The following is a 22060-nucleotide window of genomic DNA, read 5'->3' as shown; positions in this document are numbered from 1 at the left end:
GTAAAGGTAATAAGTGCAACCACTCCTTTCTTTCCCATGCTGGGAATGCCATCTTCCAATCTAGAATGAAACTTTGTGTGCCACAGGTCACCATACAAAGTCCCCACTAAGTGGAAATATTTCTTTCAAACATATGATGCTGAACTGAAATGGAGATTTTTCATAAACTTATTGTTAGCTTCATTATTCTTTGTTAAAACACATCTGAAACGTATCATGGTAGTGCTGAATACCTGTTTTATTTGAAATGCATAATACTTTTTATGTTCTGAAAATGTTTCAAACTGAATGATAGTGAAACTGTAACTGTACAGTATGTTATCCAATACAACTTTATTAATTATCTCTGATAAAGAATCTATGGACGTTATTCTTAAAGTTCCATAATGTAAATTGTGGTGTTCGTAATCAGGCTTGTCACAGTTCAGCCACCACAGGGGAAAATCTTGAAGTTATGAAGGATATTCCAAAGAGAAAAAGCCATGCCTGACTAGCAACAGCAGAAAAACGTACATCGCGAAAGGCTGCTGTTGTGTGTGTATATATATTCAGCAGGACAATCTTAGATTAGTATTATCTAAAAAAGTTCCTGACTATTAAATTTAATGAGAGATTTTGGGGCAAATTATTTTCTTCACTCACGTGTCTTCACAAAGAGAATGGAAACCAACCTTATCCTCCTAGATGAGTATTTATGGTGGGGCACCCAGCGCGTGTAGAGACCATGTAGACCGCTCTTACAGGGTCATCTACCCTGCAGCTCTAGAGAGGAGTGAGTGGCGCACACAGCACCAGATGAGGATAAAAGAGCGCATGGTCCCTTGGGGACCATTGACAGCTGTGCACTTTAGAGTTAACCCCCAGGCTGCTCTAACTTGCATGGAGGGCCACACACAGAATCAGGGAGCTGAAACTGGCTCTGTGAATCTGGCTTTCCAGTTTTAACTGGAGTGAGCTGTGAAATAGGTGTCTGCGATGCAAATGAATTCTGTCATCCAGAGATAAAATAGAGGGTTGTTAACACATCTGATCAGACTCTCTGCATGAAACAGCCCTGAAGAGACCTCTCCAACCAAAGTAGTAAGAAATTACAGTCTTTAAATCTACCCATCACTAAGCTACACTGCACCATTGAGTGTAAGAGGGATGTATAAAAAAGGTAGTACAAAAAGCATGAAGTTAGTGCACAGATGCCTAGCTAACAGGCCACTACCTTTAAACCTTTTGACTTTAAACTTTTTCCTAGGAAGAAAGAGGACTTATTTCTTAAGGAACCATTGAAAGACTGCACTGTTTTCCTGAAGATGCAATATCATTTCAGAAAACCAACTCCAAGGAAGAAAGCAGCCCATTGAACTCTCTGCTCTCAGCTTTCTGGGTACTCTTGTGGAGAGACTGAATGTAATAAGCACTTTCAAAAAGCTTAGATTAAGTTAAATATCTTTCTTTAAGAAGGCAGCTGAACTTCAGAGGAAGACCAGTTTACTAATCTAAGAGTAAAAGTGATTACTAGGATTGTTTGGAACATCTCAGAGAGGAATAATACAACTAACAGCAAAGACAGCCTTCTTACGCAGTGATGTAAAGTAAGGATGGGAAAAGACTGAAGCTGTTTGAAAACTGAAGTACATAAGACTTGCTTCAAGAAAAGGAGGACTTGTGGCACCTTAGAGACTAACAAATTTATTTGTTATTTATTTATCTAAAATTATTTATTTATTACTTATAAGCTTTTGTGAGCTACAGCTCACTTCATCGGATGCATGCAGTGGAAAATACAGTGGAGAGATTTATATACACAGACAACATGAAACAATGGGTGTTACCATGCACACTGTAACAAGAGTGATCAGGTAAGGTGAGCTATTACCAGCAAGAGAGTGGGGGGGTGGAGACCTTTTGTAGTGATCATCAAGATGGGCCATTTCCAGCAGTTGACAAGAACGTGTGAGGAACCGTAGGGGGGGAAATAATTTTACTTTGTGTAATGACCCATCCACTCCCAGTCTTTATTCAAGACTAATTTAATGGTGTTCAGTTTGCAAATTAATTCCAATTCAGCAGTCTCTCGTTGGAGTCTGTTTTTGAAGTTCTTTCATTGAAGAATTGCAACTTTTAGGTCTGTAATCGAGTGACCAAAGAGATTGACTTGTTCTCCGATTGGTTTTTGAATGTTATAATTCTTGACGTCTGATTTGTGTCCATTTATTCTTTTACGGAGAGACTGTCCAGTTTGGCAATGGCAGAGGGGCATTGCTGGCACATGATGGCATATATCACATTGGTAGATGTGCAGGTGAACGAGCCTCTGATAGTATGGCTGATGTGATTAGGCCCTATGATGGTGTCCCCTGAATAGATATGTGGACACAGTTGGCAACGGGCTTTGTTGCAAGGATAGGTTCCTGGGTTAGTGGTTCTGTTGTGTGGTGAGTGGTTGCTGGTGAGTATTTGCTTCAGGTTGGGGGGCTGTCTGTCAGCAAGGACTGGCCTGTCTCCGAAGATCTGTGAGAGTGATGGGTCGTCCTTCAGGATAGGTTGTAGATCCTTGATGATGTGTTGGAGAGGTTTTAGTTGGGGGCTGAAGGTGATGGGTAGTGGCGTTCTGTTATTTTCTTTGTTGGGCCAGTCCTGTAGTAGGTAACTTCTGGCTCTGTCAGTTTGTTTCTTCACTTCAGCAAGTGGGTATTGTAATTGTAAGAACACTTGATAGAGATCTTGTAGGTGTTTGTCTCTGTCTGAGGAGTTGGAGCAAATGCGGTTGTATTGTAGAGCTTGGCTGTAGATGAGATTTGCTTTGTGTTCAGTCCTTATTTGAGACATGATTTTAGATGTTTATGAAGAGGAAACCAAAACACAAACTGAAGTCAAAGGTTGTGTAGTATCTGTACACTCATACTGTCAAATATTTCTTGATCCATTTGAAGAAAGAAAAAAACTGGTGTTGTGATTCATCTGAGTTTCCAGAAGGGGTTGGATTGTTGGTAGGCAGAATTATCAAAATCTTGTTTTGGACTTGTACATATACAGATATATATACACTAACAAAGCAAATGCATATTTATGTGTATAAAGGGAACTTTTAAGTCCACTTTTGTATTGGGGAAAAACTTGACATGAAAGAGAATTCTTGAAATAAATTGACTTTTTAGTTTTGAATTATACCAAGTTAATCAGAGTATAGGAAGGGGAACGGAAACTCTGTTTCCTTTGCACTTTAAGATAGTGACTCATGTGGAGTATGACACAGTATTCCTCTTTTGAACTTTAGTTGCCAAAGCATGAGATGTGTTCTATAGTATGCTGGGAACACCTTTCTTGTATAAATGGTCTGAAAATTAAATCAAATTTTTGGTGGCAACTTCTAATAAAGGCTATATTCTATTGGCATTTTAAATCAGCTGAAGTATTAAATAAATTAAATGGCTTTCCTTTTTTATGTTGTATTTTTTTAATTCTTCCTTCCTACTTCCCTCAATTTCTCTTTCCCATTCAGCGAACTGATGTTGCAGGAAGGGGGATACATGTTTGGCTCAGAATTGGTTGCAATCTGAAGCTGGATCTCTGCCTTCCTATTTCTTTCCCACCTCTCTTCAAAGAGTCATCTGGATTCACAACATTTACCATGCCGAACATTGTGACTGGAAATAGGCTTACATCAGAATACAGGAATCTGAATACTCCTGAGGTCTGGGAAAGCTGGAATCCAGATTTGAGCTTCATGACATGATTCCATCTCTAATTTTGACATCCAAAGTTTTGGACCTACTATGCGATGTGGGTTTCTCATCTCCTCCTTAGCTCTCTGCCTTGTCTCTAGACTAAACTGAGCCTTTGAAGGTTGGAAGAAGGCCTCTGCCTAGGCCAGGTTCCTGAAAGCTAACTTAAATTCCAGGCTAAGTCTTCTAACGGTGGAGCAGGCCTTTGCCAAGGTTCAACTCCCAAGCTTCACAAAGTCTTTCAGGGCTGGAGTTTCTAAGCAAGCATTTAACCAAGCTCCCAGCCAGAATCAATTAACCATCTCAGTGAGAGACCATTCTGTGATAAGCCCAGTTCTTCAAATACTCCTTCCACACTGCTCATCCCATAAACAGTGCTCTGCTCATGCGCTGCTTTTCCCTTTCTTTCCATGCTGTTTTCTCCCTGTTGTTCGTTTGATCGTCTGCTCCTCCTTTCAATACCATGTTATTGTTCATAAAGATGAAGAAATGGTGCCTATCACTCTCTCTCTCTTCCTCCCCCCCCCACCCCCCCTGAATCCACTATGGGAGCTGGAGATCTCAGACTTAAAACATTGGAATCAAGTCTGTGCTTTGGTGCAAGACGTGCTTACTCTATTTTGGGACTTTCATGTGTTTCCCAAGTCTCTGAATGTTATTGACTCTAAAGACAGGTCTCTAGACAAGTTTTTTCATGTAATCTAGTGGGACAGGGGAGTTTGAATGGCTTTTTCCACTGATTTTTGTGTACCTTTGGGTAGAATTACAGTAGTTAGTGATCAGGTCTTCACAGGTTCTCGGCTCCTGTAGCTCCCTTTAAGACAAAGGGAGCTGCAAGGGCTCAGCATCTCTGGAAAGCACATCATTAGTAGTTAGTCCCCAATTTATTTTTACCTGGTACTTGAAGGTTTATAGAATTACAGAAAAATATGTGTGGGATTTGTGTTTCTACCATTTCTCCTTAAAAAGTATCTGTTTCATTCTTTGGATGCTAGTCATATTCCTCCTATACAAGAACTTCTGGTCAAAGCTTTAAGGTCTTGTTAGGGTTCTTTGCAGCCCCCATCTCTTGGTGGATCAGAGAATGTATTTGTTTGACTTTTAAACGGCGGCAATAGAAACAATCAAGGAACTTGCGCAAAACCACCAGAATAGTTTAAAGAGAGAATTTTCTATATTCCTTCCTGTGACTCTTTTATAACACCATATTTCCTGATATTGTTTTTGGTTGTGATAGGGAGTAATTAAAGCAACTGAATAAATACATGCTGGATAATTATGCTGGTGCAATAAATGGGTAAAATCAAGGAAAGCTCTTATATAAGCTATACAGGTTTGTGGCACATACAGACATGTTTTTGTTGAATCTAAATAAGGAAGTGTTAGGAGAATTTGATATTAAATCCATGACAAAAATGTTTGTGAGAACTGAACTGTCTCTTTGCTTTCTGGTAGGTAGAGATACAATAGCAGAACACTAACAAATTTGGAGACTAGAGGGAAGATGTGATGTGTACAACAAAGAAGATTACAGGTAAGGAGTGTTCTCTTTATATAGGTGATTTAACTGAGCTTGGATATATCATACCTGATTTTAAAAAAAAGCAGTTGGACAAAATCATCTAGCCTGCATCAAGGATAATCATCAGGGAAAAGTGCAATAAATTTACCTACAGGTTAAAAGTAGTGGTTATTTAAATTCATTTTTTCATATTTATCTGTTTGTTTGTAATTCTGTAATTAGGATTTATCTGTTCATTGGGTAGGTCAAAAGTATTTCATTTTAAATAATTCCTTTCAAAGAGTATTTTTTGTTCAGTGTCATAAATTTGTCAAGTGTTCACTAAGAGCTAAAATTGAGAGTGATACATGCTTGGAAACTATACTAATTTATTGAATTTCCATTACTGTCCATAAAACCAGTTCCTTGTTTCAAATGATTTTGCAATGTGTTAGCTGTTATCAGTGAATGATACAGGTGGTTGGAATTTCATATCACTACTGTATATGAAGAGTATTCTGAAGCCTGAGATCCCTTTCTAGTGCTATTTTATTTGAATGTGTTTTGGTTCATAAAACAAGTGAGTGGCTTGAGCAAGTATTTGGTAACCCAACCAACACATCTACATACAATATTGTGGGCATATGGTAAAAGGACACTGTGTAGAGTGATGTACAAAATGTATTCCTGTCCCCAGTTTCCCATTTCTTTTACTATACCTCTCTTAGTTTGAGCAGTAATTTCAGCCTATTTAAATACTGCAGCTTGTGAGCTGGTTGACCCAGTAAATTGTGGATGCTTAGATTTGTTACAATGTCTGTGTTCGTCATACATTTCACAGGATCCTCGGCAATACTTTGTCCACTAAAAAAAGGATGATGTAAAAAGGCCTTCATAATTCCCATTTAAATCTTTTAAAATATCTGTGTTGGAAAACATTCAAAATAATCATTTAATTTGATGGTGGTCCAAAAAATGGCCTGTTAACCACATTCCTTCTAAATCATTAATGGTTTGTCAATTTAAGGAAGATCTCGAGAAAAAATTCCCGAAATGGTGTATTTAATTCTTGCAGAAAAATCTATGGAGCATGACTTTATACATTGATAAAACTCTAAAATCATTTGTCCATGTTTGTTGAAGTATAGGAGAATATGTGGATTCTCAGATGTGCTCAGTGCTGGCCTAATTCTGCTCCCTTTGAAGTCAATAGTGAAAAATCCTAAGATTTTTTTTTTCCTTTTTTTTTGCTTGATATGTTTTATATGTGTGTGGTCTATTTATTTATAAAGCTTGGTACCTGTTTTTTTTTTCCTTTCTGGCTTTCTGTAAACTTAAAATTTAAAAGTAGTTTGAATTAAAAGTCAAATGAATACTACTATAGAAGGAAAGATGCTGAAGTTTAAAGGAATCAAGCAAGCATAAGGCCATGCCTAGTCTGATGCCAAATACACACATAACATACTCTCACAAAATCCATTTGCACTAGTTGACATGAATCAGTGCAATCCTGCAAGTTGTATTGTTGCCTGCCTAAGTCTATTGAGAAATCATTTATCTAATTGGATTTCTTACACAGCTTGAATTCTTGGGTCCCCTTATCTGAACCAGAGAGAGAGAGAGAGAGAGAGAAGTTCTGAATGAAAGATTGTGATTTTTCTTGAAAAAAACACTAGATGGCATTTATTGCAGTGGAATAAAATCCTGCTTCACCAGGCAGAATTCAGCATATACAGTAACATTTTAATAATGAGAAGCGATCTCTTTCTTAGTTTAATTTGTTAATGGTTGAGTAAACAAGTGGTTTCTGGTAGTTGACTGATATATATTCATAGAAAGAGACTTGATTGCTTGTTGGAGTGAAGGTGTTGTTTAAATTGCTTTTCAGTATCATATGTTTTAAAGTGACCTATATTGTGCCCAACTAATTTCAAATATTACTTAAGATTGCTTTGAAAATGTTTTGAAGACAGTAAAACCTCAAAGTAATACAGCTGTTAATAGTTGTAATTGAAATGAACAGATGCACACATTTGCAGACTTATTTTCCAATAATTTCCCTGTGTAGAAGAGATCCTACTATCCATTTCTGATAAACTTTAAAAGTAGTTAGCATGGTGCATTGGAAAAAGCACTTTAAAATATAAGAAGTGAACATGGGAATATAAGAGTTGCCAAACTAGATTAGACCAATGGTCCATCTAGTCTGGTATCCTGTCTCAGAGTGGATACTCTTAGATGCTTCTAAGAAAGTTGATAAAATACCCATAATAAATTTTCCATAGAATAAGTTTCTTTCTAATGCCTGTGAGAGGCTGCCTTATGCCATGAAGCCTAAAGTAACTGAGGATGTCTTCATTATCCATATAAAAATTACTAGTCTGTTTTTGAATACTACTAACTGAGCTCTTAGTCTTACTATTTATTACTTGTTTGGTGGCAGTAGCTAGAGGCTAAAGATCAGGCCTCCTTGTGCTAAGCACTGTACACACAGGGACTAGTGAAAAGACAGTAGTGCAGGGTAGCCAACCTACGGCCCTGGAGCCACATGCAGCTCTTCAGAAGTTAATATGCAGCTGCTTGTATAGGTACCGATTCCAGGGCTGGAGCTACAGGCGCCAACTTTCCAATGTGCCAGGGGGTGCTCACTGCTCAACCCCGGCTCTGCTGCAGGCCCTGCCCCCACCCCTCCCCTGAGCCTACCATGCCCTCACTCCACCCCCTCCCCCCCCCCGCAGAGCCTCCTGCACGCATGAAACAGGTGTGGGAAGGGAGGGGAAGGCACTGATTGGCGGGGCTGACGGTGGGCAGGAGGCACTAGGAGCGGGGTGGGGGAGCTGATGGGGGGCTGCTGACAAATTACTGTGGCTCTTTGACAATGTACATTGGTAAATTCTGGCTTCTTCTCCGGCTCCGGTTGGTCATCCCTGTAGTAGTGCCTTCCCCAAAGATCTTACAGACTAAGCCTCAATGACATCTTGCAACATGAGTTCTATAGATTGTGCTACATATAAATAAGAGGATTTATTTATCAGTTTTAAATTTGTTGTCTTTCAGTTTCATTGGGTATCTTCTTGTTCTTGTCAGAGAAGGTAAATAGGAATTCCCAATATACCATCTGTATACCATTCAGTATTTTATTTCCCTCCATCACGTCTCTCCTCTTTCCCCCTCTTCTCTAAACTAAAGCAGTCCCAATCTTTTCAGTCTCTTTTCATATGAAAGCCTTTCCATGCCTCTAACTTTCACAGCGCGCGCGCGCGCGCTCTCTCGCTCTCTCTCTCTCTCTCTCTCCCTCCCTCGCTCCCTCCCTCCCTCCCTCTCAAAATCCTTTCTATTCCTACATTGATTGATGAATAGGGTAGCCAGAACTGAACACAAAACTCCAGGTGAGTGCGCACTGAAGTTATCGTATTTTCTGTCCCACTGCAAGCACATCGTAAAATTTTGCTAGTTTTTTGACGGCTGCTGCATGTTGAGTAGGTGTTTTAATTGACCTTCACAATGACACCCAGATATTTCTTCAATGTTTACAGTTAATTTAGCATTGAGAATAAGTAGTTCAGATTATTCCTTGTATTGTGCATTACTTGCATTCATCTGCCATTATGCAACTTCCACACTGATAGGTGGAAGAAAAAGATGAGCTACTAAGCCCTCTCTCTAGTTTCTGTAGTCTGCCATTTGGGGATTTAAATTTCAGTGGTTTGAACCCTTTTCTTGAATACTATCTCAGTAAGATAAATTATCAGATTTCAAACTGACATTATGTAACAAATTGTTATGGGATATTTGGGTCATGTGAGCAAAGTAACAAAGATAGATATTTGTGCTTTTTCTTTCCCTATAGTTTGAGCTACTGCAATATTAATTTAATATTAAGTTTATGCTGTCAGTGATTGGAGCAGAAGCCTCTCATGTGTCTAATATAAAATTATTACCGGCACAAGGAAAATGGGACAGCTTTCAGAGTCAGTCCTCCCCTCTTTATGCATATATACTGCATTCATTGTTGTGCTAAGTGAGCCTCACGTGGGAAGGAGGAGATGAAGCAGAGTGAAGACAGTATGACAGAAGGCAGTATCGACAGGTGTTCTCCCTCTATTCCAACAGAAACCACACATACATGCATTCTCTCATAGTGCGAAGCACCATAGAGTCACATCACCATGAACAGTAAACACAACAAATGGGCATCATTAGAGGGTAGACTTCCTCCACATGTCACTGTTTCACACAGCCTTGAGATGCGCACCATATCGCATCCCGTCCAGTTAGCCACATTGTTGACTCATGCTCACTGCAGGCGACCTCTGTCCCTGGCACCAGTGCTTGCAAATCTCGCTTCTGAAATCTAGGAGACCACACACAAGGTAACAGTTCTTTGGCCACCCACTTGTTTTTATCCTCCAGGAAGCTGGAGCTATGAAGTGGAGTTCACAAATACTTTGAGATGTCATAACCAAGTTTACTATCTTATTTATTTGTTTAAAGCTAAATAAATATCTATTGGCAGCTCGCTGGGCACTTACAATACTTAAACTGCACACAATAGTCAAACATATTAAAAGGCATTCCTAAAAAGACTACCTCAGTTCCAGAATCACACTGCCTTTTATTGATCCCATAATACCAGCCAAACCCAGTCCACCCCTTATTTCTGGGGAAAAAATTGGGTAACCAGGAGAGTCTTGCATTATTCTCTGAGGTTATGGTGGATCATGGTAGAAGTGAGTTGCAAAGCCTAGAACCACTGGATGAGAATGTACTACTGTTCAAATTAGGGATTTTTAAAAGCTGTTGTGTGCTTCAGATGATCCCCAGTGCTGAGGCAACAACCAGAACCTTAAGTGTGACCTGGAAATCATTTTGTAGATAGTACAGATTATTGAGAACTAATGCAAAGCAGTCCCTTCAGAAAATACCACTTAGAAAGTGTCTAGACTGGATCTGTCCTAGCTCTGAGTTTCTGAATGGCTTTAAGATCTAAGCATTTCTATTTTAAAGTATATTTTAAGATTAACATTATCTGTGTAGTGCTCACTTCAGTAATTCAACCTGGAGGTGACAAAGACATGGATAACGAACTGTGATAAGATCTACCTTTGAAAAAAAAAATCACAACATTCTTGTCCATTCCTCCGAAAAAAGAAAAAGCATTTTTAGCAAATGCTGTTATCTGGTTCTTTGGGTGTTCTTACCAGCCACTAAAACTGCAGTCTAATAGGGACTTTATCCATGCCTGAACTTGCTGAAATCCTGAATAGGTGAGCTCTTGAGGCGGATGAACAATTATTCACTATTACCCTGAGATTTTACAGAGAAAGGAGAGACCAGCTTGAGTAAATCCATCTATCAGTGTATTGTGGAGAGGAGAGTCAAAGGCAGCTGATATATAAAGGAAACATGGATACTGCCAGAATAGGTTTGTTCTATTTGTTTGTGTGTTACAAATAGTATTTGTATGCTTTTGTTTTATATTAGCAAATCAGATATTGTCTCCCCTGTTTTTCTTAAATACCATGCAAGTCCGACCTGATTAATTGAGAAGGGAAAAAGAAAAGGAGTACTTGTGGCACCTTAGAGACTAACCAATTTATTTGAGCATAAGCTTTCGTGAGCCTCACGAAAGCTTATGCTCAAATAAATTGGTTAGTCTCTAAGGTGCCACAAGTACTCCTTTTCTTTTTGCGAATACAGACTAACATGGCTGTTACTCTGAAACCTAAGAAGGGAAAGTGATTTTGTTTGTATTGTGTAAAACTGTTTTCTTTAACTAATTAAAATCAAATGTCTGGGAAATTATTAGCAGCAAATGTGCCTTCATTAAAACTTAAACACTCCATTCCTTTTAACTAAAGCCTGAGAGAAACACCTCTGGGACCTCAGACTGCTTCCTCAAAAATAGGGAAGGCTAGACTTGACATTCCTGACAGTTCCAAGGGAAAAAAAACAAGCAGGAAAAAAATGTGGAAAAAGTCAAATTAAATTTAAAAAACCCTTTAAGGTTGCCTTTTCGTATTATACTGTAAAGTGGGCGAGGGACAACTAAACAAACAAAAAGGCATAAACTTAGTTCTCCAATTTGAGTTTCACTTTGCCCTCTTTGCCTTAATCAGGCTTGGAAGGATTATATTTTTATTGGTAAATGTTGATAAACATTGATTTCCCTGTGCGCATGCGCATGAAAAATATTTCCATCAATGATAATTGAATTTTACAGATAGGCCAAGTAAGAAAAATGCTGCTTGAAAACTTTTTAGAGTTTGATTTAAGGCTATTTATTTAGTATGTTTTGGCATATATGATGAGAATTTGTGTTTTAATGATTCAAAGCTTTAACTTTTTGCATCTCAGTGTCTACTGTCATAAATAAATTGTCTGACCCCCATAATTTCCCACAACTGTGAACATTTAAATTGATAAGTATAGAAAATCTTAAAAATAAACATTGATATTATCCATCAAAATTATATAAAAAAATCAAATTCAAGCCTATTTATAATCAACTCCAATAACTGGCCCTAGCACCCTTATACTGGTTGTCAGCTGAACTTTCTCCTCCAAGATTTTGCAAATGTTCCTGCTTATGTCAGCCATTTTAATGTGCACACCCCAAGATTACTTTTGACAGTCACTGTATGATTGTTTATGTTCCCTGACGTAACAGGGTGCTTTTTAATTTTTTCAAATCTGTCATATACCTTTTAACTATCAGAAATTTTCGAAGATCAATGACAAACCAGATTGTTTTAACTTAAGCCCCTATGTCTTCTCAGCAGCAGTGTTGAGAAGGATCTGAGTGTTGTGGTGGATGACAACCTCAACATGAATCAACAACGCAATGCTGTTGGAAAAAAAGCACATTTTAGGTCATATTAACTAGGGTTGCCAGGCGTCCGGTTTTTGACCAGAATGCGTGGTTGAAAAGGGATCCTGGCGGCTCTGGTCAGCACCTCTGACTGGGCCATTAAAAGTCTGGTTGGCGGCGTAGCAGGGCTAAGGCAGGCTCCCTGCCTGGCCTTGGCTCTCCATGGCTCCAGGAAGCAGTTGGTATTTCCCTATGGCTCCTAGGCAGAGGCACGGCCATGGGGGCTCCTCGCACTGCTCCCGCTCCAAGCGCCAGCTCCGCAGCTCCCATTGACCGGGAACTGCAGCCAGTGGGAGCTGCAGGGTCGGTGCCTGCTGCCGGGGGCACCGCAAAGAGCCACCTGGCTGTGCCTCTGCCTAGGAGCAGGAGGGAAAGGCCGGCTGCTTCGGGGAGGCGCCCGCACCCCGAACCATCTTCCCCACCCCAACTCCCTGCCCCACCCCCTCCCACACCCAAACCCCCTCCCAGAGCCTGCACCCCCCTCCCACAGTCCAAACCTTCAGCCCATCCCCCCCGCCCCAACCCCCTGCCCCACCCCAGAGCCCTCACCCCCTCCCGCACCCCAACCCCATGCCCAACCTGGTGAAAATGAGCAAAGGGGGGGAAGAGTGAGTGATGGAGGGAGCAGGGATGGAGTGAGCGGCACTGGGGCCTTGGGGAAGGGACAGGGCCTTGAGGCGCGGCAGGGGTGTTTGGTCTTCTGCAGTCAGAAGTCTTCTGGCATCCCTAACATTAAAAAATGCATAATATGCAAGTCATGGGAGGTGATAGTACCACTCTACTGGGCACTGGTTAGGCCTCAGCTGGAGTACCTTGTCCAGTTTTGGATGCCAATGTATAGATAGGATGTAGAGGAACTGGAAAGGATCTAGAGGCAAGTGATAAGGACGATCAAACGGATGGAATGCGGTCATATGAGCAAAAGTTGAAGGACCTAGGTGTATTTAGTTTGGAAAAGAGGAGATTAAGGGAGACATGATAGCAGTCTTCAAATACTTAAAATACTGCCATTAAAAAGATGGAAAAAACTCTTTTGCCATAGAGGGTGGGATAAGAGGCTGTGGGTTCAAATTACAGCATAGCAGGTTTAGGGAGGTCATGGAAGCTCCTTCACTGGAAGTTTTCAAAAGGAGGCTGGGTAGCCATCTGTCTTGGCTGGTTTAGACACAACAAATCCTGCATCTTGGCAGGGAGTTAGACTAGATGATCATTCCAGTCCCTTCAAATCCTATCATTCTGTGTCCTCATATTATGGAAAAATGTATGGAGGGGTATATGCAGACTGAAGGGTTGCTTTGTCCCGATAGTCTCCAGGATCTTCAGGAATGAGGACAGACTAGGTAAGACTAACAGGCCTAATATATGTAAGAAATACTACCCTCAAACACATGTATCCATTTGCTCTGTGCGTGGAGGGAATTTCTCTGTATTGTTTCAGAGCTGCGCTTCTTCCTCCAAACAGATGGTTTCCAGCCAGGCTTCCACTGATTGCTGGGACATAGTATGGTACTCTTTTTTCTCTGTGTACATTTACCCAGCAGTTAAACAGCCACGGCTGGCCTGCATCATCTGGCTCAGGCTGTGGGGCTGAAAAGTTGCAATGTATATTCGGGCTCTGACTGGAGATGTAGGACCCCTGAGGGGACTGGGTCCCAGAGCCTGGGCTCTTCTGAGCCCAAATGTCTACACCACAATTTTATATCCCCACAGCCTGAGTTCTGTGAAGATGGGCCAGCTGCAGGTGTTTAATTGTGATGTAGGTGCTCTCTGAGGTTCACAGACCACACAAGATGAGTTTTGTTGCTTGTAGAAGCATTAACTAATCCATTTTCTTACATGGAATTTTATCTGTTCATCAGGGAACTTGATCACCCTGGACACATCCCATTTATTTATTCAGCCAATGGATCATATAGATTTCCAGCTGACAGGAGAATGAACTGCCTTTTCTATCTTTGCCAAAGTCTGGCTTTTCTTGCAAGTTGGCTTCGCTGTGCACTGTGTTATTTGCCTATATGCTGGAGGAGATAAACTCAGCAAGAACATTTCTTTAGGGGGAATCCTTACTTTAGTAAGATTAGTTCAGAGTTAATTTTTCATTTTAAAATCTGTTTAACCTAATATCATACTACATAAATGCTGAAAGCCCTAAATTTGTGACAAACCCCGATGAAGTGAGCTGTAGCTCACAAAAGCTTATGCTCAAATAAATTGGTTAGTCTCTAAGGTGCCACAAGTACTCCTTTCCTGTTAGTCTAGTTTTTGCTAATGTGTCGTAACCTCTAGTATTAGAGTGGTGTAGTGGTGATATTTGATATTTGAAAGGTTTTGATGGAGAAATCCTTTGTTGATCTTACCGCAGCTTGAACTGGCAGATGAATATCCTGCCATGTACCCTTGCACTATGCCCAGATGCAGTTGCTGTCACCTCCTTTTCATCCATTCACTTCTCTGATTCTGATTTCCCTTGTTGGCAAGGAGCCATCACATGCAACAGCACATTTATTTGTACTCTGTATGTGTCTCTCCTCCCAGGCTGACCCAGCCACTTCTTTTTCCTGCACCTCCCCCCTCAAAATATTCTCCGGTGTCAGGTGGGGAGGAGGATTAGGAAATACTGCTTCACAGAATAACAGTGTTGTCTGCCTTATAAAAACCAGCAGCAAGTTTCTAGCAGTTTGACATATGTTGCATCTAGTATTATGTAGTCTGGAAGGAAGTCAGAGCATGTTAGAGTTTTTGCTTTCCGAGTCAGGGCAGCAGCTTTAGATTCAGATGTCTGTGTGCTGGAGAATGAACATTTGTCTCCGTCCTGGTTCTGAGCTTTGTGATATAATACTTTATCCCTGCTTTCTGTTTTTTTATTAGTTTATTTTCCATGTACAATGCCATGCTGAATTTTAGCTTTGATCAAATTAATTTAGATATTTCAATACAATTACTGGATTTGAGAGTGCTGTACTAAAGTTTGTAAACTGATTAATAAAAAATACATATAAGTGATTGTTTTGCTGGTAAGAGTTGGAACACATTTAAAGTGAAATGTAAACTGCCACATGAAACTGTGGTAAACTTCAGAAGCAATTTAAAACTCCAGATTGTGTTAACTCATCTGAAAAAAATCCGCGGAAGAATGCATTTCTTTAGCAGACAATGAAAATGTTTAGTTTTAAAAGCTCAGTAGGTTGACTCATTCTTTTAAAGCTTTCATGGTTAAACCAGCTAAGCAGTACCACACCCAGCATACCATGAAAGCTGCTTTCTATAGACACGTCTATCTCCACTCTTCTAAGCTCTGCAAATTATAGTGAAATGGATCATCTCTATCAGATGAACTATAACGGGAAAGAGTTCCACCCACCCACATAAGTCACAGGCTTTCTCCAGCTGGACCGGATTTCCCAGTATGCTTTTTTCTCCGCCTCTCGTCTTAAGTGCTGCTGACATCATTTGTACACGGTACACTGAGAAAATACAGCTGGAGAAGAAGCAATCCTTGAGCCCGGCGTGTATTTGGTGAGAATGCTTTATTTAAATGCTTTATCTGTACGTGTGGAATTAAGCAGGTGTGTGGTGTTTGTAGCTGCTTTTAGGGAGGATTTTGCTATGATTTCTTTTTAGTTTAAAAGTGAAATACAGAGGAAACAGTTTGAAAACTGTGTGAACTGTGAGCATTCAGTAGAGACGAAGTGTAACATGAACTTTGTAGTTTGGAGGGGAGAGAGCTTAGTATCACCCATGTACTTACTCTCTACATCAATACTGACTTGGACTCTTAATACAGTCCATGGGTGGCGTACCCGAGCCCATTTATCCACTGACACTTTTAAAAACTCCCACACCCCAATCTGGATCTATGCTGGTTTTGTGATATGTATGTACCTTATGAACCTTGTAACCTATACTTGCAATCCCCCATAACCAAAGCCAGACCCAGTATGTACAGTACCTTCCCTCTTAACTTGTGTAAATTTGATTTTCAACATTAACTTTAATAAAATTTTTAAATCTGTAAAAAGCATGCTGAAACACTCAATTGGAATTCTGAAGTTTGATCTTATAGATATGTGTCCTTGCTGAATGGACAAACTCTAAATGAGTTGACACTTAAAATAAGAAAAAAGGGAAACTCCCAGACCATTAGCAACAAAGCCAAAGGGAGAAAAATCCTGTCATATGAATTGGATGGAAAAATGTCAGTAAATCAGTAGATCTTAAATTCTGAACGATCCTGTTTTAATCATAAGATGTGTCCGAAGCATAGCAGAAGGCCTGAGACTGCACAACAGAGTAAGGGTAGAGAAGAAAATACTACTGCATCTTAAAATGTCAAGAGTACATGATTTTTTGAAACATGGCACCGTATTAGAACTGCATTAAGACCACTTTTAGTCAAGTAATGGCCAGCTAGAATGTTAACTGCCTTTCATGTCATTACCTGAAGAGTAAATATCTCCAAAAGGGGAGGGAGTTTTTACTTACACTTTCAGTTTTATGTATTTTTTTAAATTTGTTACCAAGATTCCTTAGTGAATATTTGATTTCAGTTCAGGCTGAAGATGGTGGTGAAAATACTGGGTGTTTGGTTATGGATTATAGTTTTTTATTTTGAAATAAATTAGTAGGTGTCTTTCTATAAGGTATTTTAGAGCAGGGGGTTTCTCACATTTTCGTAGCCTGGATATCACTTTGAGTCTTATGGACAGCTTCACTTCCTTCTCACAGGTACGTATGTGGACTTTCTCCCATCCAATTAATAGTTCCATAACATCCCTGTGGCAATTGCTTATGTGGAAAAACAATAGGCAGGTCTCCATAGACCATTAGTGGTATGTGGACCCCAGTTTGTGAACCGGTGTTCTAGCGTTTAACTAGGTGACACAAGTATTATAGAAAACCTGGTGACTCATGGGGCTATTCTTCCCTCATTGGAGCCAGGGAAAACCTGTTGCTGAGCTGAACAAGTTTCAAGGAGAGTATAACCCTAGCTCTAGACTTTTTTTGTTTAACTATTTTCCAAATAATACGTGATACTGTTTGTTCATTTTGTGACAAATACATTTTTCTCCTTCTCTCCCAAACTCCTCCCCTTATTGAAATATTAATTAGAACATCTATATAGGATTTCTTATAGGTTTATATTTCTTGATGAAATTTAAATATAACTTAAAATATTGTAGGCAAGTAAGTCTATTTTGGGTGAAGAATAAAATGTAAGTTTTATAATGGTTACTCTTTTACCAGGAGGATGGCAAGTTGCATTTAAAGATAAACTACTGTAGGTGAATTTACACAAAGTAAAAAGCACATCAGTTTATTTCTTAGAGGAGCTATGTTTTAGTACCTGATTTGGAACCAAGTTGAATTCAGAAAATTAAAAAAATATCTTTTAAAGATATTTTAAAGTAAAACTTGGACTAATGGTGACTCGTGGGACTATTGGTTGCAGAAGGAACAAGTGAAGTCTCACCTGCATTTTCAGCCCGTCTTCTGGATCTCATTAAAATGAAGCTGCTGATTCTGTCCCTGAGGAGGATATGAGTTGTGTGACTATAGAGTTAGTAGGTGTCAGTAAGCACGGCTTTAAAATATAGACATATGTCTATTAATCAGAAGTAGGTTTCAGATGCAAGTGGGGGTGAAGTGGAGACCCTAGGATTGAGGTCAAACAGCAATATTCTAGCAAGAATGCAATTTCCCCTCACACCTCCCTCCAGCCCTAGTCTGCTGGGAGAGAGGAGGGAATTCCTATCTGGTTGATCTTCTTGAATCCTGCCGTGAGGCTTGATCTTTAATATTTGCCTTAGGCTAGGTAGCTGATAAATTTGTAGCTCTATCTTCTCAAGCTTCTGGAAGTGAGAAGACACTTTCTCCGTTACACCTCACTCCCACCTTTTACCATTACTCTTACCACTGAATCTGACTTTTTGCCTGTCATCAGAATTGGGAAGGGAAGAGGTCTTCAGTCACCTGTTTCTCCCCAGCATCTGTTCTCCTACCCTATGGATAACTCCAGTGCTTGCTTCTGTTGCTTGCTCAGCTTTCCCAAGCCTCAGTGACAATGATTTTTGCCAGTTTCACTGCTGCTCACAAAGTTGTGAATAGTAACAGTCAAAAATGATTATCACTACAAAAAGTTTTTTTTTCTCTCTTGCTGGTAATAGCTCACCTTAACTGATCACTCTCGTTATAGTGTGTATGGTAACACCCATTGCTTCATGTTCTCTGTGTATATAAAATCGTTCTACTGTATTTTCCACTGCATGCATCAGATGAAGTGGGCTGTAGCCCACGAAAGCTTATGCTCAAATAAATGTGTTAGTCTCTAAGGTGCCACAAGTACTCCTGTTGCTTTTACTTTTATACAGAATTTCTGTAAAACCTCTTCCTGAAGTGGAAATGAATAATTTCAGTTAACATCTTTGAAGTTACTGGGCAGCTTGGCTTGATTTGCATTTTGCATGCTTTTATTTTGTGTCCCTTCTGTTGATGATTGAACCTTCTGGTGTTTTCTATGCTGATAAATTCTCGGCACTGCACTGGTTAATTTGAGGATCACTAGTAAGTGAACCTGTTTCACATTCATCACTGCAGCACTTGTAACTGAAGACATGCAGTGATACTAATTCAGGCCTTCATGAGGACAGTTGTTCTTTGGTAATTCTTAAACGATGGTTGAGGTGGTAGAGTTGTCCTTGCACTGCAGAGTCTGAGCTTGGCACTGCTCTTAGGATATGTGTGTCTGTCTTTAGGTGCTGGTTGTACTCTTACTGTCTGTCTTGTCCGGAGCTATTCTATATAGGTCAATAGACAGTGCTCTTTATATGATATTAATGATACATACACAACACATACTGCTTTTACATGGAACTCTCATAACAAGAATAGAAATGTTTTGTAATCAAACCTTACATTCTTCAGAGATTGATGACCTCCTTCTTGCAAAGTAAATCTTCCAATCATTATTGGCAAGTGGATTGATCCAAGCCATGCTAATTAGTCTGGCCAGTGGGCAACATTTTGTACCACTGGCTGTCAGATGGATTAGAAGGAGAACTATCAAACCGTTGCTTTTAAAATTTGAGTTCCCATATTGAAATAATAGGGGTTCCATGAGATTAGGACGATCACAACAGAAATCAAGAGATTTGCCATGTGGTTTGGAAGAGAAAAATGAATTTTTAGCAAATGTTATCATTCATAGCTACGGAAAACTTTACTCTCAAATGGCAGATGCACATCACCATAGAAGCACAGCAACAGACTTCTCTGGATATACAATGATGCAAGGATCTTATCCAATTCCCATTTTCAAAGAGTGTTAGGATCTTAAATTTATCATCATGGCCATAATTCTTTCCTAAGAGGGAAATATTGGGTTAGGTTTGCACTGCAAGTATGGGCTTATCTACACTGCAGTTGCCCCACTGCAGCTATGCCATTGTAGTGCCTAGTGAAGATGCCATCTATGCTGACGGGAGAGCTTCTATGGACATAGGTACTCCATCTCCCTGAGAGGCAGTAGCTATGTCAACAGCAGAAGCCCTCTCGCCGACATAGCACTGTCTACACTGGGAGTTAGATCAGTATAACTACATTGCTCAGGGCGTGTGGATTTTCCACACCCCAGGGTGGCTTAATTATACCAACATAAGTTTGCAGTGTAGACCAGAATTTAGTTCGCAAAAGAAATATTGGAAAAGGAAAGGGAAATCCATATAACAATTTTATAGGGGTTTATGCTTTCCATGGTACTTCCACTGAAGAGGATCGCTTGGGAATGACTATTTTGGTATTTCTTTATAAACAAAAGCTCTATGATGAGGTTTTAACTTTTGAAAATCTTTCCCCTGGGGGCACAATCCCTAGCTCTGAGTTAGGAATGGACATTCATTCTCATTCTGTGGCATGCTCTGCCAATTTACCATCCAGGATTTTCCAGCCCTATATGTATCTTTGTACAATTCCTCATTTGCGCTACTGGTATATTTGGATGTGCTCTTGGAACCAGGCCACCTAAGACAAGCAGGAGATACAGCTTTGTTTGATTTGCCAGGTCTCGTAGTGAATAGGAGGAAAACCCCCATATCCTAGCCAGAATACATATTATTTTGCAAGCCTACAGGGAACATGTTCACCATGGGAAATAGAGATCCTAAAAAACCACCCCTGAGTGGCTTAATAGTATGGCAGATTAGCTAATCTGATCAAGATACTTCCTCGAAATGCTGGCTTTACCCCACTCACTCATGGCCCACCAGCATAGTGGGCTTGCCAGGGCACAACAGAAGTATGCTGTGCTCTGCCAATCCTGCGGTAGTGGCAGCAGAGCCGGTGGGGGGTTGTTCAGGAAGCACAATTTACAGCAGCTTTGAAACTGCTCTAATTTACAATACACCTTCTAGCATCTAGTAGGCAGTACAGTAGAACCTCGTTTTTCCTGATGACCAGTAATATGAACCATTTTTCCTCGTGGGGAAAGAAAATCACATAATGAACATTATGTTGATGAAGAACAAGTCAGCCACCCCTCTAGTGCAGGGGTGGGCAAACTTTTTGGCCTGAGGACCACATCTGGATATGGAAATTGTATAGTGGGCCATGAATGCTCATGAAATTGGGGGTTGGAGTGTAGGAGGGGTGAGGGCTTCGACTGGGAGTGTGGGCTCTGGGGTGGGGCTGAAGGGTTCGGAGGGGGATCAGGGCTGGGGCAGGGGCGCAGGAGTGGGGCAGGGGTACAGGCTCTGGGCAGCACTTACCTCAAGCAGCTCCCAGTGTATTGGAAATTGCTCTACATGGGAAAAAAAAGTGATGTGATGCACTGTGCTGCAGCTCTGAGATGTTCAATTTTATGAAGTCCTCCATCCACAATTAGTTCCTAAAATTAGGGTTCTATTATAATCATCTGTGTGCTGACTTGACTAAAGGACAAAAAGGAAGGACAGTTACTTTTACGTATGTTCTTCTTTTTGTAAACTGTACTTTTATAGTGCTATCAATTTAATGAGTTGTCACAATGATTTTATCAGCTAGCATTGTGAACGTTTGCAGATTTTCTCAGAGGGAAGTCTTAGAGTTGAACATTGTCACTGCAAAATAAATAATGAAGTTGTTTGAAATCCTGCATCTAATTTGCAAATACAGTTTTCATAATTCAGCAGTGCATTGTGGTCTAGTGGGTAGACTATGGCGATGGAAGGTGGGTTTCTTGGGTAATATGATCTCTGCCTTGTGTGACCTTGAGGAAGTCACTACCCATCAGAGGTCTTTTGACTTAATTAACGACTGTGCTTTTAAACTACTCATTTGCTAGTAGCATCACAAAATAATAGTAATAATACTTAGTGTCATTGCTGTTCAGCATATCTAAAAAGAATAAGTAATCTTAACATTTTATATTCTGTTAGCACCCTGATTGGGGCCTTCATTTTGGCAGGCACTGAACAAATACATAGGAAGAGAGTTCCTGCTTCATAGAACCTAGTGTCTAAAAAAAAAGTTTTAAAATAAATCTAAGTATTAAGGAAATATCAAGTATCCAAGTGACTTTGGCCCCTAAGTCCCATTTTTCAGAAGTGATTTAGGCACCGAGCAGACATGGGCTTCATATCCAAAATTTACAGATAAATTCTAAAATTTGAGATGAAATTTATTGGTAAATTTTACTGATCAAACATCTTAACAGAGGAAAACACCTTAAATTTAAACAGGAAAACAGTGCAAATGCAACTTTAGAGAAATACCATACTTTTCTATGAGTCTGAGAGTTTCATACATTTCTGTAGTCCTGAGTAGGGATGGGTGCATAGTTGATCATATATATGAACATTTTTAGATTTATTTATGCGTAGGGAAACATTTGTGTCTGAAATAGTTGTTTTTCCCACAGTATTTCAGTTCCTGTATAGTGAAATATTATGAGAAGCCTGTATCTTGTTTTATTTCATCCCCATAAATGGTCCCCAAGGT

At 39.9% G+C, this 22060-nt stretch overlaps 1 protein-coding gene across 13 annotated transcripts in view; it reads left to right on the top strand.

Moving 5' to 3' along the window:
• Positions 1-22060, top strand: part of SGMS1 (sphingomyelin synthase 1) — a 208142-nt gene that overhangs the window by 110734 nt on the left and 75348 nt on the right. For 9 of the 13 annotated variants that reach the window (XM_075130927.1, XM_075130924.1, XM_075130928.1 and 6 more), the window contains one exon: positions 5175-5253. The exons of 1 other annotated variant lie outside the window; for it this stretch is intronic. The gene's annotated coding sequence lies outside the window, so the exon portion shown is untranslated. Of the gene's footprint in view, positions 1-1723; positions 1854-5174; positions 5254-15533; positions 15608-22060 lie in introns of those variants that run through there. 3 more of the 13 variants (XM_048856971.2, XM_075130929.1, XM_075130926.1) reach the window with 2 other exon arrangements.

The sequence above is a fragment of the Caretta caretta genome, chromosome 7 (assembly GCF_965140235.1).
Source record: "Caretta caretta isolate rCarCar2 chromosome 7, rCarCar1.hap1, whole genome shotgun sequence".
In the NCBI taxonomy this organism is placed as follows: domain Eukaryota; kingdom Metazoa; phylum Chordata; order Testudines; family Cheloniidae; genus Caretta; species Caretta caretta.
This window is presented reverse-complemented; position numbering and strand designations above follow the sequence as displayed.